The sequence below is a fragment of the Nelumbo nucifera genome, chromosome 1, assembly GCF_055504915.1.
Source record: "Nelumbo nucifera cultivar China Antique chromosome 1, China Antique-T2T, whole genome shotgun sequence".
Lineage (NCBI taxonomy): Eukaryota > Viridiplantae > Streptophyta > Magnoliopsida > Proteales > Nelumbonaceae > Nelumbo > Nelumbo nucifera.
The window spans coordinates 100,052,862-100,068,463 of NC_142649.1; the positions used below are offsets into that span (position 1 = coordinate 100,052,862).

At 36.1% G+C, this 15,602-nt stretch overlaps 1 protein-coding gene across 27 annotated transcripts in view; it reads right to left on the bottom strand.

Annotated features, from left to right (window-relative positions):
- Positions 1–15,602, bottom strand: part of LOC148803615 (uncharacterized) — an 84,626-nt gene that overhangs the window by 43,291 nt on the left and 25,733 nt on the right. For 4 of the 27 annotated variants that reach the window (XR_016077583.1, XR_016077582.1, XR_016077588.1 and 1 more), the window contains one exon: positions 7,005–9,707. The exons of 4 other annotated variants lie outside the window; for them this stretch is intronic. The gene's annotated coding sequence lies outside the window, so the exon portion shown is untranslated. Of the gene's footprint in view, positions 1–6,899; positions 9,708–15,602 lie in introns of those variants that run through there. 19 more of the 27 variants (XR_016077577.1, XR_016077579.1, XR_016077574.1 and 16 more) reach the window with 12 other exon arrangements.

Consider the following 15,602-nt stretch of genomic DNA (forward strand, 5'->3'; position numbering starts at 1 on the left):
ACTGCAATCTATGGCTTGAGGTCCTTTGATACTTTGTCCTTCATCCTTCGAATTATTTTTCACGTTATCTCTGTAACTCTGCTTGTCACTGATTTCTGAACCACCACTTAGATTTGAACTTTGTTTTCTATCTAAACTTAGTAGATACTCCTGCAGAGCCTCTGAGAATCCAAAGAATCTAGTATGCAGGGACTTCCACAACAGGTTATCAGTATAACATGGAGTTCAACCTTGATAAAAATTATGGGTGGCAGTACTATATTCACCATGTACACTCTTAGAATAAACAATAGATAATGTCAAATTCTAGTTTAGCAATAAATGCAACCTGTCATGGTAAAGCTAGTTCTCACAATATTATAAAGTAATAAATCAATATGCTTCATCATCTTATAAACTAAATGACAGCGCATACTAAGTGGAAAATAGTAATTTTAATAAGTACACTTTCTTTGCATTAGGTTATGCTTGGTTTTAATAGAAAATAATAATAGAAACGGAGTAATATAACCACATGTTACAATTAAAAAAAGGGATTGAAATATATTGGTATATTAGTTGATTTGTGTTTTTTTTTCTAGAAAATGGAACAATTTCCTAGTGGATAAATAATGAAGAGTGTAATGAGAAGAACACTCAACTTTATGAAGGTATGAAGAATCAATGTTTTCAAAACTGAATTGGAGCATACAGTTGGACTGAAAAAACTGGGAACCGGTCGCCTGACCGGTTCTATATTGATAGGGTATTTAAAACCATCTCTTAATTTAGCTGAATTCTTTTAAACATTTCGAGAGAGCTGTAGCAGATCACCATTGAAAAGAAATGGAAATTGAGGTAAAGATGAACCAAAGTACACCCAATGTGTCTATTCCAATAAAGATATTGAAGTGAACTTCATGTATATACACTCCCACAATATTTAAGGAATTTGAAAAGGAATATTCAATGGCCCTTGATTGTGATATTGTAAATAAAGTCGATGTTGGAACAACTTTTCTACACAAAGTGAAATATTCCAATAGACCTCATGAACATAATGTTACATCCAACCCATCAAACATAGTGGTTGTATGCAGTTGCAAGAAGTTTGAGTTTGTGTGATTTTTGTGTTTGTATGCACTTCGTGTTTTATAAAAAGATTATTAAAACAGGTTCGGTTATAGTATATTTTAAAACAATGGACAAGGGATGCGAAGGATGAAACTACTTTTGATTGTCGTGTTTTATAAAATTACTTTTACGAAAGCACTTTTATGAAAGCACTTTTACAAAAACACTTTTATGAAAGCACTTTTACGAAAGCACTTTTACAAAAGTATTTTTATAAAAGCACTTTTATAAAAGTACTTTTACGAAACTACTTTTATGAAAGCACTTTTATAAAAGTACTTTCATGAAAGTGCTTTTATAAAAGCATTTTTAAGAAAGTACTTATATAAAAACACTTTTACAAAACATCTATGCCAATTGATATACATTGACTATTGGAGACCTAGGTTGGCCAGTTTGTGAATACCGACATATTTTTTTTTTTGAAGAATGAAAGCGAGCAACATAGAACACTTGTTAGTTTGAAAAGAATTCATTTTTAAGAAAAAAAGTGTTTGGTTCATAGCAATTTTTTCTCATTATGCCAATTTTACCCATTCTTTTTCATTTTAAAATTTCATCTTGGGTAAGAATGAGAAAGAATAGGAACTGAACCAAACATGGCTCAAGGTTATGCCACTTTCTATGGTTTTAATTTTCTTTCCCTTATATAAGCCTAACTCCCACATTCTTATGTTGCTCCAATATAATAAACCATATGGTATAAACCTGATTCCAATATGATGTTAGAAGAGAGTCCTGGAAGCCATACTAGGGGACTACAAGGTAACGACTTTGGATCTCCTGCCCACGAGAACTCTGCCCATGCCCACTATCCCCCGTGAATTGGGAACACTCATCCACTTTCCCTATTCTTTCTTTTTTTGTTATTTATTTCTTCTATGTTTTGGATATATATAACCATTGGGAAAGTTTGTGCAATTTAACTCAATCCCTCCCCCATTTAAATTATCATTAAATTATTTTGTCAATAAATTATCAATGATTTACATTATTAGTAAATTATTTGTTATTTTGTCAATAAATTTTCAGTAATTATTTTGTCAATAGATTATCATTAAAATTGAAAAGTTAATTTTAATGAAATGTTATATAGTTTTTGTTAAGAAAAAATAAATAGAATTAATTGTTAATTATTGATTAATTATATTCTTTTCTATTCATTAATAGTAATTGCATGTTAAGTCAATTTAATTAACTTTAAATTTAGGAATAAATAATAATTAATGTTATTTAACAAGAACATCAGTAATTAACGGAGGTTACTGATCAATTACCAGTAAGTTAATGTCAATAAATTAATTGTAAATTCTATAATTAATTGAGTATCAATAAATATGTAATTTACAGAAATCTAGAAACTAATTAATATGGGATTTGTTGATAATTAATTAATTGATAAATTATTTATGAACAATAATTGTGGGTTAGATCAATTTAGTTACCTTTAAATTTAATGATAAATTTAATTGTTCTTATTTAAAAGGAATATCAGAAATTAACATTAATTTTACCAATTTGTGCATTTATTGTTATTTATGCATTTACTGATAAACAATGTGTTTTAGAAACCAACCAAAGGCTGAGCCATTTTTGCCCTAGGTTGATGGCCAATAGTTAAATAGTCTGGGTCAAACGGGTTACACCATGACACATCAGAAATGTATATAATTATTTGAGGTTCATTTTCCCACAATTGAAGGGATGAGAGATCCATCGTATGGACGCCCAAATCTTGTGGAATAAGGTGGGCAAATTTAAAATAAAAAATTTCTCCCTTCAACTGGGAATCGCAATCCTTATTTAGAAAATCACATTTTCAAGGATCAATCTTGAACCGTAAACTGAACCAGATCTGAACAAAAGAAGTAGGAGAGGATTATACCAGATATAGAGAAATATTATCTCTCAATGGAGGTGTTCACGCCCAAGGAAGAATCCAAAGACTGCTCCCACTGAAGATGGCGCAGTGTAGGATGGAGCAGAATCAGCAGTGTTCTCTCCAAGAACCTAATCCTTCGCAAGAAGTAGTAGGATGGCACGTGAGCACAGCTTCCTATCAGTCCCTTCACAAGGAATTAATGTCAAGATTGAATCTTGATTTCTCCCACTGAACTGGAGATCAAACTGGCAGGGTAGGCGGCAGCTGGAAGGAGGCGGCAAGAAAGAATTTCGCAGGGTTGCTTAATTCTTCCTTCTGTGATTTCAGCTCTAAAGAGGATGTGAATATGTGTGTCATCTAAAGGCTGCCGCCCCCTCCTTCTTTTGTAACCTTAAAGGGATCAGCTCCTAATCTTATTAGGAGTTGCTGATCCAAATCATATTTGGATCAAACATCCCTTTAGGTGATAAGGATAAACCCTTATCTTATCTGCAGATTAGATCAGCCTTCTCCTAATCTCATTAGGAGGTTTCTAGATCTGAATCACATTCAGATCTGGACTCTCTAAGTGGATAAGGTTAAGACCCTATCCTATCTGCTAATCCAATCCCAGAATTCGCCCCTTATTTAACTAGTTAAATTATCCTAATCGAAATGGGCTTTAGGCCCATTAAGGTCATGTGCTCACTTAGTCTTCCTAACTGCTGCCCAGTTGGACTTCCTTGTATGGCGTGGGACCCAAACATTGATCTACACATCAGCCACATGGGTTTGGCCCAGCCTTTGTTACAAGGCCTGGCCGAATACACTGTTATGGACAGTGCACCCCCTGAAACCCATCATATGGGCTCTATGGGCCCAACACTTACCCTAAATGGTCCCTGGACCAAGCCACCTTGTAACACCCAGGGACTGTGGGCAGATGCAAGATTAGCCCATCAGGTATTACCCTCTATGGTCTTACACTCAACCTCTCAGCCCATAATGATCAAACACTGCCCGACAAAAGAGGACATCTCCCTCAGTTGCAAGGAACAGTGTTGCACTCTCTACTTATATGGATCTCGGGAATTAAAACATTTTGCAAACATTTTGGAAAGCATAGCATATATATATATATATACTTTTATATATTTTCCAAAAACAAGTGTCAACGGTTGAAATCGGTTGTTGGCAATCTTGGTTTCCATCAGTGAGAGTGCATCCCCGATCATTACCTTTGTCCGACAAAGGGGCTGATCCTATCACTATGATCACCCACTCATATGAATTCTCAGACTGTCCCAACATACCCAGGTTTTGACCCCCGCTAAGGATCTCACTGATTGGTACATCAAAGACAGCCCAATCCGACACCTAGTGCAGTATCATAATCGAGTCTAGGGGTCAGGTGTAACTTTCCAGTTTTGCCCATTAATCTTCAAGGTCCAGGGCAATACTGGAAATCTGGTTCAGTTCAAAGATTCAATTAATCCTACACTGCATGTGCCTAGGGTCTCACCCTGGCGGCTGAGACAGGCCACCCCAACCAACTTGGTAGCACATCAGTGTCAGCCTTATCAGGATAGGTCTCCCTAGACCGACCCACTAGCTGTGAACATTCTAAACTAACACGAGTCTCATTATGTGTCCAGTTTAAGGGAATTACACAGAAACACACCAAAGGAACATGAATCAAATATGTACTTTATTCATTTACAAAAAACTCAGAATGTACATCAAACTGATTGAAGCTAAGGGCATACAAAAACTGTCTAACAATATTGATTTTTAGACTGCACTCTACCTCAGAAATCTGATTTGAACTGCAGACCTACCTACAACAATTCAAAATTATAAACAGCTCCACCTATTACACTCATACCAGTCCGTGAATTGGCATCAATTCCGACCTGACACCTACCTCCAACTGTACGGTGGAGCTAGGATTTCTGAGGTGGAGTGCAGTCTAAAAACCCCAATATTTTTTTTTGTAACAAAAATGCAAATCAATTAAAACAAAAAGCAGGATATGTTGTAAGAGTCTTGACAAAGCACAAAAGCATAGCACATTCAGCATTCCCTTAAACCGGATGCACCAATAACCGATCAAACCAGATGAAACTAAAAAACCAATCTTTCACTTAGTAAAATAAAGTAAAACTTATTAAAAAGAAAAACATAATTCTAATGTTAATTCAAGTCTTTTTTTTTTGAGTCAAGTTGAAGTTTGAGTAGTCCAGAAGATCTCTCATTCCTTATAAAAAGGGCCATTACTCAATGTTGGTACTAACAGTCCACGGTTAGCACATTCTAAGATTCAAACTTACATTTGGCATTTTTTCCACAAAGTGACCATTCTAAGATTCAAAATCACATCTCACACTAATCAGCCTAAGATTTTACCGTTACACCTGAGTAGTCCAAAGTTCTACTTATGAAGTTTGAGTAGTAGTCCTGAAGACCTTTTTCTTTTCTTATAGAAAGGGCCATTACTCAATGTTGGTACTAACAATCCACGGTTAGCACATTCTAAGATTCAAACCTACCTTTGGCATTTTCTCCACAAAGTGACCATTCTAAGATTCAAAATCACATCACACTAATTAGCCTGAGATTTTAACATTACACCAGGTAATGTGACAATTCTACTACCTAGAGACTGGCAATTGCCCCCCAAGCCATTAGTTCCTTTCTACTTATGTTTATCTTCATTACCATAAGTGGGAAAGGCATGCTTATTGCACATGATATTCATATCAGATAGAAAAAGAAGAAACCCACTTTATGCATTTCTTTTCTTTTTTGTATGTATCGAAGCCTCTCATGAAAGTGGGCATCTGTTTTCTTTTATATAGTAATAGATTACCAAATTAAATGGCGGCACCAGATGCAATAGTTAGAAGGATGAATCTGCTCTTACAAATTACAATATCCCATACATAAAGCATGATTGTTATGATGTTTTCCATAAATTCCTTGGAATGCAAGCATTAAATAAATATATGTGGTATAAATGGAATATCCATAGCACTACTTAAACATTTTGCTATCTACTTTTACTTAAGATGTACTATGTGCAGGAAATTTAAATATTTGAATGTAGTGATAAGTCCATGGTATTGTTTTATTAGACAAACCAATAATATCCATTAAAATGTATTATGTGCAGAAACTTGAAAATGTTAATGCAATTATACCATCCGTGGTACTATTCTAATAGATTGACCAATAATATCCATCTCCATTTTGATAATTTGCTACACAACTCTCTACAACTCTGTTTGAAGGAAATTCTAAAAGTGAAGATAACTTCTTTTAAGTTTTTTTAGTCTATTTAGTTTTACTGTATGTTTTATTGGAAATAAGGTAGCTGATTTACTGTAAAATAAAAGGCTCATATTTTGCCCCACCATTTCATAATTCGCCATTTTAAATCGGAGGTCCAATTTATTATCAACCACTACCATGAAGCTAAAGGATTATGTAGAATTGCTTCACTCATTTCCATAACCATTCTCTAATATATAATTTTCTTTCATCTTTGTAAATAATAATTTTTTAGTCTTTAACTTGTACCTAAAAATTAATTAATGGCCTTTATTTGCCGAACCTCCACATGTTTAAATTATGAGAATTCATACCATATAAATGAAGCCTAACCTCCTAAGAAAATATTTTTCTTATTAAAAAGGTTCTTCCTTGCTTTTTAGTACTTTCTTTGCATTAGGTTATGCTTGGTTTTAATAGAAAATAAAAATAGAAACGGAGTAATATAACCACATGTTGCAATTAAAAAAAAGGATTGGAATATATTGGTATATTAGTTGATTTGTGTTTTTTTTTCTAGAAAATGGAACAATTTCCTAGTGGATAAATAATGAAGAGTGTAATGAGAAGCACTCAACTTTATGAAGGTATAAAGAATCAATGTTTTCAAAACCGAATTGGGGCATACAGTCGGACTGAAAAAACTGGGAACTAGTCGCCTGACCGGTTCTGTTTACCCTAAAACCGCTATTTGGCCAAAAATTGTTGATTTAGTCAGCGAACCATTGACCCAGGCGGTCAAACCATCGAGCCATTTGACCCGAGAATTGTTTTGGCCATTTTTTTTTTGTTTTATATGTTTTGTCAAAGTGAGCCATCCGTTCAGACCAAATGGTCAAACCATTTTACTTGATGAGGTCTTTGTAGCCCCAAATCTCATATTCCTAGTTAACCACTTTACTTTTTTGATGAGGTCTTTGTAGCCCCAAATGGTAGCATCCGGGTTTAGAAGCCACCTTGTTACTACCTGAGAGTCCCCTTCAACTAGGAGATGCTCCACCCCAAGCTGGTTAGCGATCTGAATTCCTTGTACTGCAGCTAGTATTTTTGCCCTCGTAGAGTCCCCCACTCCCACCGGTCCTGAGAATAAGGAGATGATGTTGCTGTTCTTATTCCTCAGGACACCCCTATACCTGACGGCCCAGGGTTACCTTGGCTACTTCCATCAAAATTTAACTTGATGACACCTTCTGACGGCGGATCCCATTCTGATAAGCGTTTATTCTTCTTTGTAGAAGTATTAGCTATTACTAACCAATTCCTTTTTTTTTTTGATCAATAACAATTTCATTAATTCACCAAAGAGGTTACATAAGGAAGACAAACACACTTATCTTCTAAGTACAATCAAGAAAACAAAAGAATAGGTAGGGACAAAAAATTACAACTTAGCCCAAAACATTACTAACCAATTCCTCCACAAGTCATCAAAAGAAAAATCATCAAATATCTCCACGGTTTTCAGCCAATGTATTGCTCTTCTTAAGATGCAGTCCTTCACTTCATCTAATCTTCTTTCCTTCTCTAAGAAAACTCTTGCATTCCTTTCCTCCCATAGGGTCCATAAGGTTGCTGCCCTGACGCATTTCCACATGAACTTGCCTCTTCTAGTGTGCCAAACAAAAAAAGATGGGTTAAATAACATACTCAAATCAGTTGGTGGAGGCCACCTACCTCCAAATAAACTAACTCCAACTCCATAAGTTTGTAGCAAAAGAGCAGGAAATCAGCAAATGGAAACGGTCCTCATTCTGGGCCTTGCACAAGAAACACCAATTGGGGGAGAAACAAAGAGAGGGTCTCTTTTTCTGCAAGTTTTCCAAGGTATTGATTTTCCCATGGTAGACTTTCCAACAGAATACAGCAATTTTTGGAGGGATAGGTCAGGCCCAAGCTTCTTTGAAAGGGAACCCTTGGGAATTGGGATTGGAACTAAGGGATTTTTGAAAGAAGAGCAAGTGAAAGTACCTTAAGGAAGAGGAGTCCAAACTCTTTTATTAGACAAAGTGGGGTCCAAACAAACAAACTCTAGTAAATGAAGAAGCTCAGTGATACAAATCGACTCACCATCCCTAATCCCCTACAAAAACCGAAATCCCAGTTTAAAGACGAGGGACTTAACGGGTTCGGAAGAAAATTTGCAATCAGCTCATTTTTGTGAAGGGATAGGGAATAAAGCGAGGGGAATCAATCTTTGAGGGGTTGAGTACCCACCCAAACATCCTCCCAGAACCTGATAACATCACCGGAACAGGCATCATACCTGATAAAACTGAGGAAGCGAGGGAGAATACCATGTATAGCTTTCCAAGGTGTTGTAAGCGTAGCTCGACGAGATATCCCAGCATCCCAACCATTTCCTGAGCAGCCATGAATGTTAAACACCACCTCATGCCATACTCTCTCTCTCTCTCTCTCGGGGCCATCTCCATAACCACTTTCCAAGGAGGGCTACATTGTTCAGCACTATATTCCCTATCCCTATACCCCCTACTTCCTTAGGTTTATTAACTATCTCCCATCTAACCAGATGATCCTTTTTCACCTCCCCTGGTTCCCACAGAAAGTCCCTCATTACCTTCTCCAGTTTCTTAGCCTCCGTTGGGGGAATCCTGAACACTGATAGGTTAATAGGTTGGAAGGGTGGCAAATGTAGCCCTAATCAAGGTCACCCTACCCCCTAACTGAGATTATAATAAGGATTAGTTAATTCTAAGTCAAATCAATTCTTTAATGGTCTTAGCAAGGAACTTGCTTGCTCTAATCTCTGTTATTTGCTAAGAGATTCTCAACAGTCATCTTGTGCTAAAAATCCAAGGAACTTGCTTGGTATATGACTGTAATGGTCTTAGCAAACCTCGTCTAATAATTTAAGTATCTTTTGGAAAGAAAACAGGATATCTGGGTATGGGACCTGATAGTCCAACAACAATCTATAGATGGTATAAAGTATAAATATATATAGAATTAAGCTAGAAGCTCAATAACTTAAAAGGAAAAAATTGTTTTTCCTCCTATTTTATATGTAAAGAACCAGAAATATATAAAACCTTCGGTGAATCACTGTAACTTCATTTTTTTCCCTTAAAAATACATTTTTAGAAAGCATCCAATGCATCACATGAGTCACCGCTAGTAAATAAGAATGAAATAAAAGAACATGGATATCAGCATGGCACAAATACATTATTATCACAACACTTATTTAATGAGTTTTTATTTGCTAAAAAAACACATAATAGCATATAAACACATATAATAATGTAAGCAAAAGCAAGTGTAACTTAACCTTTTCAATATAGAAGCATATTTTTCATTTTCACAGATGGGCTTGGAAATGTTTTGGAGAAGCTCCAAAGCAGTCTTAAGAAGGATAATGCTTGACATCAGCACCTGTCTCCTTCTAACATTATCAACACCATAGGTCACATTGAAAATTTTGTTAGTCTTGAAACAGTAGTCACAGAAGACCCTATCTTGAATGGCATCATGGACCAGTTCATCACCTCTATAAATATTAGAAGTATGCAGCTTCCAGAATACAGCCACTTAAAAACTTCTTTCTCCATAACACTATCTATGCACTATTTTCAAGAAATTCTGCTTACCAGTTTCTTTATAGTGTAAGCAACTTAAATATTATTATAGCAGAGTTCTATTTGTGGAGTCATGTTGTTTCATGTTATACCTTCAGAAAACATTTGATGAAAACAAATATACATGTATTTTATGAGAAAATGTGAAGGAATTTGTACAGAAACTTCAATGAGAAATTCAAATAGTTAATTATATTTATTTTCCAATAAGATTTTATGAAAAATAGGAATTGCGACAAAACGAACCACCTGATCAGTCCTAAACAGAACTAGTCCGCTAAGTTCCATTCTAAGGTAGTACGAACCAATTCCCTGAAAGCTCAGTCTAAACCCAAATAAAGAGATCTAGTCATGTTACTTCATCATGTATATTATAATCTCTAACCACTGTCGTAAGAACAGAGGTGAACTCGACTGCAATAAATAATTCCTTAACCTATTTCAAGGCATTATCCTGGTTCCAAAGCTTTCTTGTGTTCATCTTTGCTTCAGCTTGTTTGACTCCAAACACCCTGGTTGTACAAGTACCCAAAGATTCTAGTCTAGTCCTAGGAACTAGATTTTCATTTAATAAATTTTAACAATAATACTATCTTGCACCTAGTCATCTGTTACGAACACCATTTGCTCATCACCTTTGACATATTGAGCATTCTTGGTCTTCCGATAATTAAAATTATAATTTTCCAAGAATCCAATTGACATAAACAATAATACAACCATAGTACAAGAAAATGTAGTTAACCTACTGATAGAAAAAGTAGTTAACCTAAAAACTCTTGTTCCTCCTATGGATAGGAAGAGGATTGGGCTGAAGAGGATTGATAGTCTTGATGTCTTTTAAAGGATGAAGAGGATTGGGCTTGGAGTAGTCTAGTCCTGGATAGGAAATTCCTTATAACAGCCACATTATATGGGTCTTATGCAGATATTCTTGTAGTTCAAGCATCATTACAAAATTTTTCTTATTATTGGTATTGTTAAAACAAATGTTCCATCTCATAAAAGAATGAATGATAAACCACTCTAAAATGCAGGCACATACATGTGTGCATGCTGACAGTGCTACAAGAGAAAGACATGGCCTTCAGAAGATAGCTCAAGCGTCACAACCAATGATTTCACATGCTAGGCCATGCGCCCACATTATCTATAAAATGTGAACTTATATAAATATAACTTAAATGATTTGATTAAATTTTTATAGGTCGACAACTAGAGTTACATGAAAGATATCTTCCACTCTATGTATTGGTAAGACCTTTGGGTTGAGAAGTCTTCTTTGAAAGATATCTTCCAATCAATCTTCATCGTTTCCTCTCTTAAAGGCAAAACTATTTCTAAGCCTGCTATCCCTTTGTCTCCTTTGGGCATTGGCTGAAACTTTGGGCTAAAAAGAAAAACCTTAGGAACACTGAAATTCCTCTTGTTTCTTGCCTTTTTCATTTGTTGGATGGGGTTTCTCTACATCCCAATAGATTAGACAATTGTTTGTGGGCCACTAGTCCTAAGGGTGGTTTTTTTGTTTTTTTTTTTGCCTCCTTTAAAATCATTAATTTCCTCTAGTCCCTCCCCGATGTCCAATCTTGTAAAGGAAGTTTGATGTGTTCCAATCCCTTCGAAAATTAGTGTCTTCTCTTCTGCTAGAAGCCTTCCATGGGGGTATTAATACTTGTGATTCGATACAAAGGAAGAGACTCAACTGGTATAAATCTCCTGGTTCACATCTAATATGCAAAACGAATAGATGCAAGTGGTCTCTCCCTACTAGAATGGACAAGTTGTTTGATGGCTCCATGCTCAAGTCGTCAAAGAAAAAAGGAAGATTAATGTATCAATGCACAAAACTCCAATATCCCAACCATTCTCTAGGAGCCCATGAGTGCTCACCACAAATTTATGCCTATGATTTTCAATATCCCACAAAGCCGCCAAAACATTATGCCACCGAGTTGTGGTAAGTATGTATGAGCTAACAAATAAAGGTTGGAATAATGGACTACGACACAAAACAACTCTTGACTTTCCTCCGATAGACATCCAGTGTATCCTCCCAATATTCCTCAATCATTACAAGTTTGACCTTGTCTTTGGTAATAAAATCAAATCATGGGAAGGCCCTTGGTTGATCACTCTCCATTGAAAGATCACTTCAACCCTATCTTCATCATTTCTTCTCTTAAATATAAAACTATTTCTGAACATTTTATCACCTTGTCTCATTTGGCTTTAGAAGGAACTTTGGGCTAGTGAAGAAAAACTTTTCAACTCTGAAATTACTCTTGTTTCTAGCCATTTGCATGTGTTAGATGGCATTACTCTAGATCCTCTTAAATGGGAACAAATTCAAATGCACTTGGATTTCTTTTAAAATCCAACTTTCAATCAAATCCAAGCGATGAAGAGTTAGAAGAAACTTAGAGATTGTTTTCTAACTAAGATTCGATATGGAGTAGGGATGAGGAAATACACCGTTCAAGAAGGATTCCCCAAACTAGAGATCTTCCAAGAATTTGACCTTGTTTCCTGACGAGAGACCATACAAGATGCGATAAGGAAATAGGGGAAGAGTACTATGAATAGCCCTCCAAAGAGAAGTTAATGTATCTATGCACATAACTCCAGCACCTCAACCATTCTCTAAAAGCCCATGAGTGCCCAGCACAAATTTATGCCTATGATTTTCGATATCCCACAAAACCGCCAAAACATTATGCCACCGCGTTGTGGTAAGTATGCATGAGCTAACAAATAATGGTTGGAATGATGGATTATGACACAAAACTACTCTTTACTTTCCTTCGATAGACATCCAGTGTATCCTCCCAATATTCATCAATCATTACAAGTTTGACCATGTCTTTGGTAATAAAATCAAATCATGGGAAGGCCCTTGGTTGAGCACTCTCCATTGAAAGATCACTTCAACCCTATCTTCATTGTTTCTTCTCTTAAATATAAAACTATTTCTGAACATTTTATCACCTTGTCTCATTTGGCTTTAGAAGGAACTTTGGGCTAGTGAAGAAAAACTTTTCAACTCAAAAATTACTCTTGTTTCTAGCCATTTGCATGTGTTAGATGGCGTTACTCTAGATCCTCTTAAAATGGGAACAAATTCAAACGCTCTTGGATTTCTTTTAAAATCTAACTTTCAGTCAAATTCAAGCGATGAAGAGTTAGAAGAAACTTAGAAATTGTTTTCTAACTAAGATTCGATATGGAGTAAGGACGAGGAAATACACCGTTCAACAAGGATTCCCCAAAATAGAGATCTTCCAAGAATTTGACCTTGTTTCCATGCGAGGGACCATACATATTGCGTTAAGGAAATAGGGGAAGAGTACTACGAATTGCCCTCCAAATAAATGTATCTATGCACATAACTCCATTATCCCAACCATTCTCTGGGAGCCCAAGATTGCTCACCACAAAAATATGCCTATGATTTTTGAGATTCCACAAAGCTGCCAAAACATTATGCCATCGAGTTGTGGTAAGTATGCATGAGCTACCAAATAAAGGTCGGAATGATGTACTATGACACAGAACTACTCTTGACTTTCCTTCAGTAGACATCCAATGAATTCTTCCACTATTCCTCAATAACTACAAGTACGACCTTGTCTTTGGTAAAAAAATCAAATCATGGGAAGATCCTTGGTTGAGGACTCTCCATTGAAAGATCACTTCCACCCTATCTTCATCGTTCATTCTCTTAAAAATAAAACTACTTTTGAGCTTTTTAACCCCAACTCTCCTTTGGTCCTGGATGGAATTTTGGGCTACTGAAGAAAAACTTTTCATCTCTGAAATTGCTCTTGTTTCTAACCTTTTGCAAGTGTTAGACAGTGTTACTCTAGATCCTCCAAAATGGGAACAAATTCAAACGCTCTAAGATTACTTCTAAAATCCAACTTCCAATCAAATCCAAGGGACAAAAAGTTAGAACAAACTCAGAGATTGTTTTCTAAATATGGTTCGATATGTAGTATGAACGAGGAAATACACCTTTCAACAAGGATTCCCCAAACTAGAGATCTTCCAAGATTTTGACCTTGTTTCCATACAAGAGACCATACATGATGCGATAAGGAAATAGGGGTAGAGTACTATGTATATCGCTCCAAGGAGAAGTTAATGTATCTATGCACATAACTCCAGCATCCCAACCATTCTCTGAGAGCGCATGAGTGCTCACCACATATTTATGCCTATGATTTTCGAAATCCCACAAAGCTGCCAAAACATTATGCCACGGCGTTGTGGTAAGTATGCATGAGCTAACAAATACCGGTTGGAATGATGGATTATGACATAGAACCGCGTTGTGTATCCTCCCACTATTCCTCAATCACAACATGTTTGACCTTGTCATTAGTAATAAAATCAAATCATGGGAAGGCCCTTGGTTGAGGACTCTCCATTGAAAGATAACTACCACCCTATCTTCATCGTTCCTTCTCTTAAAAATAAAACTACTTTGAGCTTGTTAACCCCTAGTCTCCTTGGGCATTAAATGGAACATTGGGCTAGAAAAGAAAACCTTTTCATCTCTAAAATTGCACTTGCATCTAGCCTTTTGAATGTGTTAGATGGCATTACTCGACATCCTCTTAAATGGGAACAAATTCAAACGCTCTCGCATTTCTTCTGAAATCCAACTTGCAATCAAATCCAAAGGATGAGGAGATAGAAGAAAGTTAGAGATTGTTTTCTAATTAAGATTCGATATGGAGTAATGACGAGGAAATACACCATTCAACAAGGATTCCCTAAACTAGAGATCTTCCAAGAATTTGACCTTGTTTCCATACGAGAGACCATATATGATGTGATAAGGATATAGGGGAAAAGTACTATGAATAGCCCTCCAAGGAGAAATTAACTCCAGTATCCGAACCATTCTCTCGGAGCCCATGAGTGCTCACCACAAATTTATGCCTACGAATTTTAATATCCCTCAAAATCATTGAAACATTATGCCACCGGTTTGTGGTAAGTATACATGAGCTAACAAAAAATGGTTTGAATGATGGACTACGACACAGAACAACTCTTGACTTTCCTCCGATAGACATCCAGTGTATCCTCCCAATATTCCTCAATCATTACAAGTTTGACCTTGTCTTTGGTAATAAAATCGAATCATGGGAAGGCCATTGGTTGAGGATTGTCCATTGAAAGATCACTTCCACCCTATCATCATCGTTTCTTCTCTTGAATATATAACTATTTCTGAAGATTTTATCACGATGTCTCCTTTGACTTTAGATGGAACTTTGGGCTAGTGAAGAAAAACTTTTCAACTCTGAAATTACTCTTGTTTCTAGCCATTTGCATGTGTTAGATGGCATTATTCAAGATCCTGTTAAATGGGAACAAATTCAAACGATCTTCAATTTCTTTTAAGATCCAACATTCAATCCAATCCAAGCGATGAAGAGTTAGAAGAACTTAGAGATTGTTTTCTAACTAAGATTCGATATGGTGTAAGGACGGGAAATACACCGTTCAACAAGGATTCCCCAAACTAGAGATCTTCAAAGAATTTGACCTTCTTTCCATACGAGGGACCATACATGTTGCGTTAAGGACATAGGGGAAGAGTACTATGAATTGCCCTCAAGTAAAAGTAAATGTATCCACGCACATAACTCCAGCATCCCAACCATTCCCAGACAGCCCATGAGTGCTCACCA